Raw genomic sequence first — 12,131 nt, forward strand, 5'->3', positions numbered from 1 at the left:
GTGATTGTTTTTTTCCCCTCTCCATAATTAGTTGTGGTTCATTCTCTCAGTTATGTTGTGGGTGGAAATTCACTCGGGGGATTTGAGCTTCAAAACTTTTGGCTGGCACTGTTGAAAATGATGATGTACGGCATATCAGATGAGACATTAAACTGAGATCCTATCTGTCCTCTTTTATGAACACAAAACTCTGTAATACCATTTTTAAGCACAGCATGTGTGGTTTGAGCAGGTGAATTAGCAAAGTATCCTACCCAATAATTAACCTCAATCAACATCACAAATTTGGCTATTGTTACAGTTCTCGTTGTGTACAAGTTGAATGCTGCGGGTTTTTTTCTACATTACAGCAGTGACAATACTGTACTCCAAGCATCATTTACTTTAAAGTACTTTGGGATGATATGAGACAAGGCTGTGTTTATTCTCTTAGGGCTGTCTGCAATGTTTTACCAAAGAACCATGTGCTGTGAATTGGAACTGAGGTGTTGTATCATCTGGTAATTTCTTCCATAATCTTGATTTTGAATGAAAGAGATGAATTGAATAATTTACAAAGTTCATATGTCCATTGTCCCTGTGTGGCTGCTTTGAAAAACCTATCCATTTATTATCAATGCCCTATTCATTCCCCATTATCTAGCAATTTCCCACCCTCAAATATTTACCTAATTCCACGAGCAGAGAATAATGCTAGAAGCATAGAGATCATGTTCCCTTAATTTAATCACATTATCAATTTGCCTTGATGTAGAAATAGCTGGTTAAGTGCAATGGAGAGAACAACAAATGCTGTAAATGGTGCTTTGGGGATTCATTTCCTATTATCCTTTATATTATTCAGTTTCTCATTCTTCAGAATCTGTGCTATGTATTCGCTTGCTACATTCTGAGTTAATACCAATTTCCAACTTTTCATTGTGTCGGATCAATCTGAATTGTTTACAACTATAAGATCCACAGGAATGATAAAGAAAATGGTGGAGAGGAAGGATTCACCTTACTCTTGAAGAATTATACTTAACTGATGAAAGAGGACATAAAGAAAGGTAGACACAAAAAGCTGGTGTAACTCAGTGGGACAGGCAGCATTTCTGGACTGAAGGATTGGATGATATTTCAGGTCGAGACCCAAACTGATAGTTGGCACTGTTCCACAATTAAGAAATAGAATAGCAAGTAAGATGCAAGTTGGCATTGTATACAGATTCTCTAAGATCAGCTATAAAATGGTATGAGTTTTAACCTTTGAGCCATTACCTATAGGTAATTTAAAGACCTGTAGAGTATACTTACTGCCCGCACAGCCTTTATAAGGCATTCATGCATGACTGTAACATAATAAAACTGTTCTAGAGTAGTGAACATGACAATTGCTCGTTTCTAAGCTTCCCCCCAGTCTAGTTTCAGAAAAAACACTGAACCAAGCACTTGAATCAACTAAATTTTATTTTACCAAAAGCGCGTCACAGTTCAACTACTGTACCTATCCCACCGCGGGTTCGATCCTCGTGTCTGCCTGTTCAACCCCTCTAGGCCTCGCTCAGACAGAGACACTGCAGATGTTCACGCAGTCCAAAGCGCTCTCCCAGAAGATCGACTCTGAGCCTCGTGATCGCGGACTTTTGTATGTCCCTGGACCTCGTGGGGCTGAACCACATGGGGGTGGTCTCTTAATAACCCAATTACAGATATCGATTAACCCCATACATAACAGGCATTCCCCTAACCCAATGAGACAACAGTTCAATACATTGTATTCAAAACGGACTTCGAGAGGAAGTCACTAAGAAACATTTACCCTGATTTACAGAAAACCCAGACAAGGCTCAACACCTCATCCAATCAACACTTAGCAAAGTCGGACTCTGCAACATTATTTACAATTATTTACAAGGTGTATGTCTGGTTTGCAGCCATCCAATCCATTCTATGCATTTTGCACCTAATTGACAGGGTTTGCAGATATTCCCATTCTTTGCTTGCAAATTGTATCTAAGCTCCAGACACTCTGGCAATTCTTTGCAGCTTGTCCTAGCTCTGCAGAGAGCAATTCCAAATTGACCAAATCTCCCAACAACCCTGAAACTTTACCCCATTTTGAAGTCCTAGCTGCTCCAATTTAGCCAGGATTAACAAACCCAGTCCATCACAGGTACTGACCTCTCCACCCCTGAAGGGATCTATAGGTATCGCTGACTCACGAATCAGCCAACATCATTAGACCAACATGCCACCCTGGCTACGCTCCCATTTAACTCCTGCCATCAGAAAGAAGGTATAGGAGCCTGAAAACTGTAATGTTCAGGAGCAGTATCTTCCCAACAGCTATCAGGCTATTAAATACTGCAACCTCCAAATCATTCAAATTACATAGACTTCGGGGCATTGGTTTTGTCTTTACACTATTATTATCTACATGTATATTTTTTATACATATAGATTTTTTTGTTGTTTATTATGGTATTTACAGAGTGCTATGTTTAAGTATCTGTTATGATGCTGCAAGTAAGAATTTAATTGTTCCATTTTGGGATATATGACAATAAAACACTTGACTCTTGATAAATATATTATATATCTTAATACTAACCGATGCAGACTACATTAAAACATTTTTTTAAATTCCTAACACTTCACATTTGTTTTCTTAAAATGTAAAATTGGTCAATCCTATCTTCCCAGAAAAAAATTCTGAGATGTTTTTGTCTTCTGTCCAAAAGGCAATTTGCAGCAAAATTGCTAAGATTAATTGTTTTACTTATTCCTTTCAACTTCCAAACACGCATCCTCTCTCAATTTTATTTTATTTTTGTTTATCTTGATTTTCTTTAAGTCCTTCCTAAAACTTGCATAGATGTGGCATTGATAAAGAACTGTAAACTATCATTTGTTGTTCTTTTTTGTCCAGCCCAATCCTTTTCCTAAAGATAATATATGGTCTGATGAGGTCAGTGAATTGTTATTTGGGTTCTCCACCCAATTTATTCGTGCTAAATTCATTCCCCATTTCTCCAGAAGAAAATATATTCGTTGAATCTACTTCTCTGACAATACCACTGTAAGGGCATAAGCCAAGAAAATTAGCAGCCACGAATGCATGGAATAACTCTGATACTAACCTCTCCCACCACAATGAGATGGCTCACGACATTTCTTAAATGATAAAGATCACCAAATTGGTGGGCCAGCCCCCCCTTTAATCTGGACAAAATCGAGCCACAGAAGTTCCCCCCGAAAATATGGTGTGTTGGCCGGGCAAGATGGTCGATCTCAACCTTATCGGGACTTCCATGCCGATCGGCAGGTCGAATTTGCCGTCTGTGGCCAGGGCTCTGGAACTTTAACCTCTTCGTCGACTTCGGTTCTCATAGTCGACTTCCACTGCTGACTTTGCGGGCATATCTCTACCACCCAGGCCGTGACTTCTGTGGGTCCGGCAAAACGGATTATCCAGAAAAGCTCTGGAACCAAAGATGCCGGGCAATCTGATGTGGACCTGCCCTTGTCTGCAGTTTTACAACAACATCAATGAAGTTTGGATCTCTGCAATTTTAAGTAATTTATCTGTTTCTATCTTTAATGGAGCTGCTGAAACCTAGCAGTGAGATTCAGGCATAAGTTTGCACTTGCTAGAACAAATATCAAGCTATTTTTAGGATTTGCGACACAGAATGGGTGGTCCATTGCTTCGCTTCTGGTATCATTTAAAAATAAATTGGATAGGAATATGGATGAGAAGGGAATGGAGGGTTATGGTATGAGTGCAGGCAGGTGGGACTAAGGGAAAAAAGTTGTTCGGCACGGACTTGTAGGGCCGAGATGGCCTGTTTCCGTGCTGTAATTGTTATATGGTTATATGGTTATAAGCACAATAAGCTGCATTTGCTAGAATCTTGAACAAACCAAATTGCTGGAGGAACTTAATGAGTAGGGCAGCATCTGTGGAGGGAATGGCTAAGTCTAAAGAAGGTTCCCAATCCAAAGCATCATTTGTCCAATCCCTCCACAGATGCTGCCTGATCTGCTGAGTCCTTCCAGCGTTTTATGTTTTGTTCATAATAATGAATTGGCAGTAAAAGCCTTTGGCACATCCTGCACTCCTGAAAGATTTAAATGCCAAATTATTTTTTTGTGCTTCAGAATAAAACCCAAAGCTTTGGATTGAGGTTAATTTTGATAGTAAAACCAACACTACTTTACTTGTATGGCAAAGTACACTTATGTTTCAACTCATTGACCTAAATGTCATGACAATAACTCTACTAATATTATCTGCTGAAGTCTATGTTGCAGGTTTAGCAATAATTTGTTAAAAATATCAGCAAAGTAATTGTGTACAAAACAAGATGAAAGAAAATTCAAAGTGATGTTTGCAACATCTGCTATCCAATTTCTTAGTTGCTCTCAAGGATTGAGTTTAAATATATTTCAATTTTCTCCGAGCCTTCTACATAATCCCAGGAGTCATCTATAGTGCAAGTGCAAAAACATTCTTGAGAAAGCAGATTGCCTGAATAAAAATAACCTCTTGCATCTAAAGGCATTTAGCAATGTGCAAAATGTACACTAATCTGGAAATAATTGCCCCAGGACATTACACACAGACCGCTGCAGAACGACGAGCTGAACGCAGTACTATTGTTGTGCAGAGCTGTTTAAAAGGCCATTCTCTCCTTATTGGCTAATTGAAGGGGTGTTGGTATGGTTATGGTAGTAAAAGTCACAAAGTTTCACGAAAGCTATATTTTCTTTTACCTCAACCATGGCAGCATGTGCGTATACATGCAGCAGAAATAGTGGCAGAATGGCAAGTGTCTGCAATTTTACAACAACATCAATGAAGTTCGGATCTCTGCAATTTTAAGTAATTTACCTGCTTCTATCGTTAATAGTGCTGCTGGAACCCAGCGGTGAAATTCAGGCATAAGTTTTCGCTTTCTAGACCGAATATCAAACTAACTTGTTTTAGGATTTGCGACACAGAATGGGTGGTCCAATAGGCATTGTTTATTCCTGCAAGGATAACAAGAAATGAGATGTAATAGAGATGAATCACCCAGGCCACCGCAGAGATTTCTGGTTCTTTGCATTACACTTCTGACCAGGTCTATTTCTACTCTATGTAAGTATTTATACCAAATACTTTGTTTAAAGCTGATATTAGAATAATATTAAGGTTTGTGAGAAATATGACTAGTAGGATAGGACTGCGTATTTATTAACGAGCAATTTTTTACAGGTTGAAACATTGCACCGTTTACAGGTTGAAACATTGCACCGTTCATTTCTCTTTCCCCAAAGATGCTGCTCAATCTGCTGAGTTCTTCCAGCTGTTTGTGTCTCCAGTGATCTATCTGTGATTTTTAGCTGTGATTTAACATGTTTTTCTCTCCACATTAATACAGCCCGACATGTTGTCACATCACAGTGTTTTGCTATTAGCAACTGAAACGAAGGCAAGGGAACATAATTCTAGGTAGAAAGAAGGAACTGCAGATGGTTTACATAAAATGACACAAAGTGCTGGAGTAACTCAGCGGGTCAAGCAGCATCTCTGAACAGCATTGAGAGATGTCATTTTGAGTTAGGACCCTTCTTCAGACTTAGACTCCAATTGCTCAATCTAATTAAGTTGACCTGGTCTTGCCCTCTCGGAGATATTGCCCCTGTCCTATCTATTTTCTCTCATCACTTTCTCGACTGCTGAAAATTACTTTTGTTATCTCTCTTTTCTGGTCCTCGTGAAGAATTTGGACACAAAATATTGTCTTTCTTTTTCCACAGATGCTGCCTGAAATGCTGAATGTTTCCAAAATGTTCTGTTTTGGTTTTGAATAGATTTGTTTGATCAGTGTATTTATTTCATTGATGTCTTTTTTATCCAAGATTTGCATGAAGCATTTGAAAAATTCTACAAACTTGGACCTCTGACACACAGTCTCAGTAGTTTGGTATCAGACTACCTAATGGGATGAAAGAGTGAATGTTTTACTGTCTTTCTGCTTTTAATCATTTATTTTTGTATAATTGCAAATGTTAACATACATTGCTAAATCTTTTGAACTATAAACAGCTAATTTAATTTTTCTGAAACATCAATCCGATTGTGATGCCGTGTAATTCTACAACATGTATTTTCATGACATGATAGCTAGCCTGAAAGCCACCATATTGCAGTGAAAATGTTGCCCTGAGTGGTTGAAATACAAAGCCTGTTCTTGCATACGGAATTGCCGACTGCAACCTTTTTTGCACAGTATCTAACAATGGAAAGAGGAAATCAGAAAATTATAGAGAAAAGATTATGGAGTGGGTAGACCAATGCGTGTGGATTTGGAAGGTGTTATCGAGTCAGAGTCATGGAGCTACACAACATGGAGACAGGACCATTAGCCCAACTGGTCCATACTAATTAAGTGTGCACACTGAGCTGGTCCCACTTGCCTGCATTTGGCTCATAGCCTTCCCCCCTCTTCCCCCCCCCCCCCCCCCCCCCCCCAATCTGTCCAAATGTTTTTTGAAAGAGAAGTGATAAGCTGGGAAGATATGTGGTGATCATGGCTGGAGAGCTGCAAAATCATGGGGTGGAGGCTGGTGAAAATGTTTCTGGTGAGGTGTTTGGGAGAGTTTGGAAAATTACCATGGATCAGATTAGTGCCAGCAAGATAATTGAGGAATTGTTGGAAGATTGGTGCTGGGAAGGTGATTGAAATTGGGGTGGATGATCAGGGAGGAGAAGAAATTTAAGGAATTGAGGAGAAATTCAGGGAGGAGATTGTGAAGGAGGTCAGTGAGAAAAATGAGGGTTACAGAGCGATAAGTGGTAGTGGGAGGAAATCCAAAGGGCTATGGTTAATGTCGGCAAGGACGGGAGAACAATTGAAGGAGGTGCATATGGGGGTTATCACTCTAGGTAAGAAGATGAATGTGACCTTGTTTTCAAAGAAGATCAATGTTTCAATGAAATTGCTCTTTTAGACAGACTCTTTAACTGATGGAGCAGCAGGACTTGTGGTTAAAATCTGTTCTACCTGTCAAGACTTGTGTCATTCATCAACTGCATTTGTGTTGTAAAAAATATCATGCTTGTGGTATCAGTTAGGTATTTAATGTTGATTAACTTCACTGCATGCGGTGTCAATGGTTTCACTGAAGGATGCAACACTTAGGCAAAACAGTCAGTCTCATTTTGCAATAAATTTTCAGATTAAATTATTTTTTAATGGAATTAATAAATATCTTGGCCTTTGATTTTTCTTGACATATCTTTATTGTTAAGGAAGATTTTGTCTGTAAATTCTTGGTCTTAAGTGATCCACAGATACCTAATTCAATGCAAAACGAATTACAAGGCTAAATAGTATGGAGACCAGGTTCAACCTTGTCTGACATCAGTGGTTATGTTTAATTGGTTGTGTGGCCATAGCTTAATCTAGTGGTGCTTGGTGTTTCTTGATGCTATTAACTTTTATGTAAACTGTGTGCACTGAGAATATTTATATCTGCTTCAGCATCAATTTGTGGATATTTAGACATTTTAAAGTCATTTGGAATCTCAAATATAACAATGTTTCCATTCTGGAGGATATCTTGAGCTATTTCATGAAAGACAAGTGCAACACCTTCCCTGATAGCTTCTGTCTTTTCACAGCGTAGTTTGTATTTTTTTCCTCTTGTTATCCCTGTTGATTCAGAAACTATCCAATGAAATTCCCTCCTACTCAACATGTCAGCTGATTAATTATTTATACCTTGTGCCATTTTAGTTGACAAAGACTTTTTCTACATCTTTTAGGAACCATTGTGAAGACTTGAAAAAGTGTAAGCAGAGTATTCCTCAGGGTAAGAACTTAATGCTGTTGCAAGGCTTGGCTTTTGTCCAACTTCCAGTCCTCCTGGAAACTCTTGGTGACCCTTGGGATCTTAGAGCTGTAGTTATATGATCCAATCTTATTTCTGTTTAAATGGCAAAACAAGAAAATTCTTTGGAAAAAAATATTGCTTTGCAGTCCTGGATCTTGTGAAGGGGAGATTGGAACTGTTATTGGGAGGCTCATGGGTGTCACCTAGTTTATACTTTTGTATCAATGGTCAGATTGGGGCAATCAGCAAATATCTAGTTGGGTTTCTCGCACAAAGTGGCTATTCTTGTCCTGTTCCTCATCAGCAGTTTAAACATAGTACCAAGAGACTTGTGCACATATTCTCAGAAAGTGCTGAGGGATTATAAATCAGCTCATTAAATATATTGCCTATTTAAACATTGAAAAACAGATGTTCAAGTCCTTGTCATTAGCTATACTAGTTTTAACATGACTTTTACAAAGCCATGACAATTCTAGTTGGAGAAAAATCCTTGCTACTACGGGGAAGGTTGCAGTGGAGTGAAATTTCTATTCTCCAACACAGATGCCATTCATTTGAACTGAGTTTTTAATCTGTGAGCATTAGCACAATGGAATGGAAAAAAATGATGTAATGTTTCCTGGCTGGCTAGCATGCAACACGTAGAATGAATAAAGCACAATTTGTACAGAAATTAGATATTCAAATTTTAAATACTAAATATATAATATATAAATATACCACCACAATGTTAAATAATTTTCACATTTGTGTTAATGTCCACTATATTGTGATAATGTCCACTACTGTTCACTATATTTCTTGTATAAACTGCTTAGCTATTTAAAAAAAAAAAAAAAACACAAAATGCTGGAGTAACTCAGCAGGTTAGGCAGCATCTTTGGAGAACATGGAAAGGTGACATTTCGGGTCAGGAGCTTTCTCCAGAGATGCTCCAGCACATTGTGTATTTTTTTTTGGAAACCAGCATCTGCAGTTCCTCGTGCCTCTTTAGTTATTTACTTGAGTTACAGGATATGCCAGTGGATTGTAAACAGAAATTTAGTCATTTTATTCAGTCAATTAAATTACTTGTAGATTATCTAATGGGAAATGCCTAAGTTATTCTGCCTTGCATTGCTAGGTCACTATGTGGAATTGGGTGAATTATTCTGACCAGTACATGGTAGTGTGATAATGAACAGAAATATGTACCAAAATCAACCCTGTAAGTATTGCGAACTTAAATATCGTACTTTAATAGTATTTGGAAAATTCAATGAGAAAATAGCTGCAAATCTGATAAGTGCATGATTTGTATGTATGCAGAGATAAATTGATTTGATTATTATATTTTATGTTTGTCTGCAGGTTACCATTTGTACTGTAAACTTTAATGTTATTTTTATTTTATAAAGTTAATCACAAAGCCATTTGCACTGAATATTCATGTTCATTCCCTTTTAATTGAAACGCTCAGATGTTCCATTTCGCAACCAGAGGCAAGAGAGTGTTTAATTTTGGTTCACCTGGTTGGAAGGCATTCAAAACTGTTCTAGACATTCAGCACCCTGTATCATCAGTCCCTGGAGATGCAGGATAGACCTAGTTGTACAGGCAGTAAAACACTTGCCGCAAGCACACAAGAATCATGACAGCTGTGACTGCTTGAGTTTTGTCAGTTCTTGACTGGAATTTACAATGATGAGATGTTTCGCCTGGGAGATAGAAAAAGTAATCTGTGCTGTCTTATGATGAGTGCATCTCCTGTTGATTGATGGTATAATACTGCTGATAACAATAGAGATATAGAACATAACGTCTTTTGCAGGGTTACAACGAAGGGTATTTGCCCTGAAGTGTCAACCTATCTGTTCTCTTCACCAATGCTTGCTGACTTGTAGGGCATCTCCAGCTCCAGCTGACGTTCTTCAGATTGCTGGCATTTTGCTGTTCTGATTCTGTCATGCTATCAGGCTGCCTGGCAACATAGCAATAGTAACACCCACAGCAGTTTACACTTACACAGAATTGAAGATCAAAAACATTGGAAATACTTGGCACAACAGACAACAATTTATGCTTCAGGATGTTGATCCTCGCTCGTATGAACCCAAGAAATAGAACCCTTTCAACTTCTTACACCGCCATTCCGTAAGACTGTGGCTGGTCTTTTACATCAGTGACATTTACTTGAACTAATCAAAGCCCTGTATTCATTTTATATCCAGAAATCGTTCCATCTCTATCTTGCATAGGCTCCCTGTCAGTCCCCACAGCTATTTGGGTTGAGAATTTTGAAGGTTCACTTACCTCTGGATGTTGACATTTATTTTCTTCACAGTCATGACTGTTCTACTCCCTCTTTTGATATTGTGATCTCTGGGTCCAGATATTCCACCCAGAGGAATTAAAAATATCCCTGCATCTACCCGGTTAAGCTCCATAAGAATTCATATTCATGTATTACTCTATAGCACGGCAACAGGCTCTTTGGTCCAACTTGCCTATGCCAACCAAGATGCCCCATCTACACCAGTTGCAGGTTAGGCCCATATCCATCTAAACCTTTACTGTCCATATTCAATTCCTTGTTTCCATTGGAGTGTGGGGCCAGTCTGCCTAATATCTCTTCATGAGACGTCATAAGACATCTTTGCCTGTGCTCAAATCTTCTTGCAAATCCTCTCTATCCTGTTGAAATTCCTCTACACCTTCAAAACTTGCATTGCAACCCGACAGAAAATGTTGCATTTATTCAGCTCCTATAAAATACTGAGTGAATAGCAGAAGCTGAAGTCCAGCTGTGGCAGAAACATTAGGAAATGATCAAAAGCATAAGCAAACATATAGATTTTGAGGAAGCTTTTGAAGCGGATCAAAGAGATAACAAGGCAGAAGTTTGAGGAGAAAGTTACTGGAAATACTGCATTTTTAAAGGGGAAAGTCTATTAGAAATAAACAATAATTATGGATGATGGGAATGAGTGATGATGTCAAGTTTGAAAAATAATAGGTAAGGCACAAGGTGGTCTCATGAAACAGCTTTTGATGTCAAGAATAATCAAAAGCGTAATTAAATAAGCAGAATAGATAGAAAAAACTGATATGCTGAAAGAAAGACAGAGTGCTGGAGTAACGCAGCAGGTCAGACAGCATCTTTGGAGAAAATGGATCGGCAGAGATTCATGCACACCTGGCCTTTCTGCATTTCGTGCTTGTAAAGTGGCCTCCGTTACCTGTTGGGACCAAGCGTAGACAAGATAACTGTTTGGCAGAACATCTGTACTCTGCCTGCAATGGGCATTTTGAGCTTCTGGTTGCATGTCTTTTCAATTCTCTATTCCATTCGCACACGAACCCGTCTATCCTCTGCCTCCTTCACTGCTATGGTGAGGCCAAATGCAAACTGGAAGAACAACACCGTGTATCCTGCTTGGATAACCTACAACGTGATGGAATGAATGTTGGATTTTCCAATTTCAGGTAACCAGCATCCCTGATGTTCTTTTTGAACTCCCATCTATCCACCCAGGTTCTCTCTCACTTTGTTCACATATGTAACTTTCTCCCCCCCCCCCCAACCACCCATAGTTTAGAGATACAGTGAGGAAACAGGCCCTTCGGCCCACCAGGTCCGCGCAGACCAGTGATCTCCGCACATTAACACTATCCTACACCCACTAGGGACAATTTTTTTACATTTACCAAGCCAATTAACCTACAAACCTGTACGTATTTAGTGTGTGGGAGGAAACCGAAGATCTCGGAGAAAACCCACCCAAGTCACGGGGGGGGGGGGGCGGGGAACGTTCAAACTCCGTACAGACAGCACCTGTAGTCAGGATCGAACCCGGGTCTCCAGCGCTGCTAGAGTTGCTGTAAGGCAGCAATTCTACCGCTGCGCCACCGTGACCAGGACCCCTAGACCTCCGCAACCTGGTTCCATCCGCCCATCACCGATCCACCTGGGAATTTCTCCCTTGGTTCACCTTTCCTGACCCCTCTCCTATCTGGTCCCACCGACCCATCATCCATCCCCAATCTATTTCAATTATCACCCACTTGTCTCTGCCTCTATCCATCCCCCCCCCTAGTTCCATCTGCCTAATCATAATCTCACCCACTCCACCCCCCACCCTTCACCTACAGTGTCTGTCTACCCCTACCTTTCTCTTCTCTATACTGGCTATGTTTCCTTGACGCTCTCAATCCTAATGCAGGGTCTAGACCCAAAACAATGACTTCCCTTTGCCTTCACATATGTTGCTTGACACACTGAG

Source organism: Amblyraja radiata, chromosome 22, assembly GCF_010909765.2.
Source record: "Amblyraja radiata isolate CabotCenter1 chromosome 22, sAmbRad1.1.pri, whole genome shotgun sequence".
NCBI lineage: Eukaryota > Metazoa > Chordata > Chondrichthyes > Rajiformes > Rajidae > Amblyraja > Amblyraja radiata.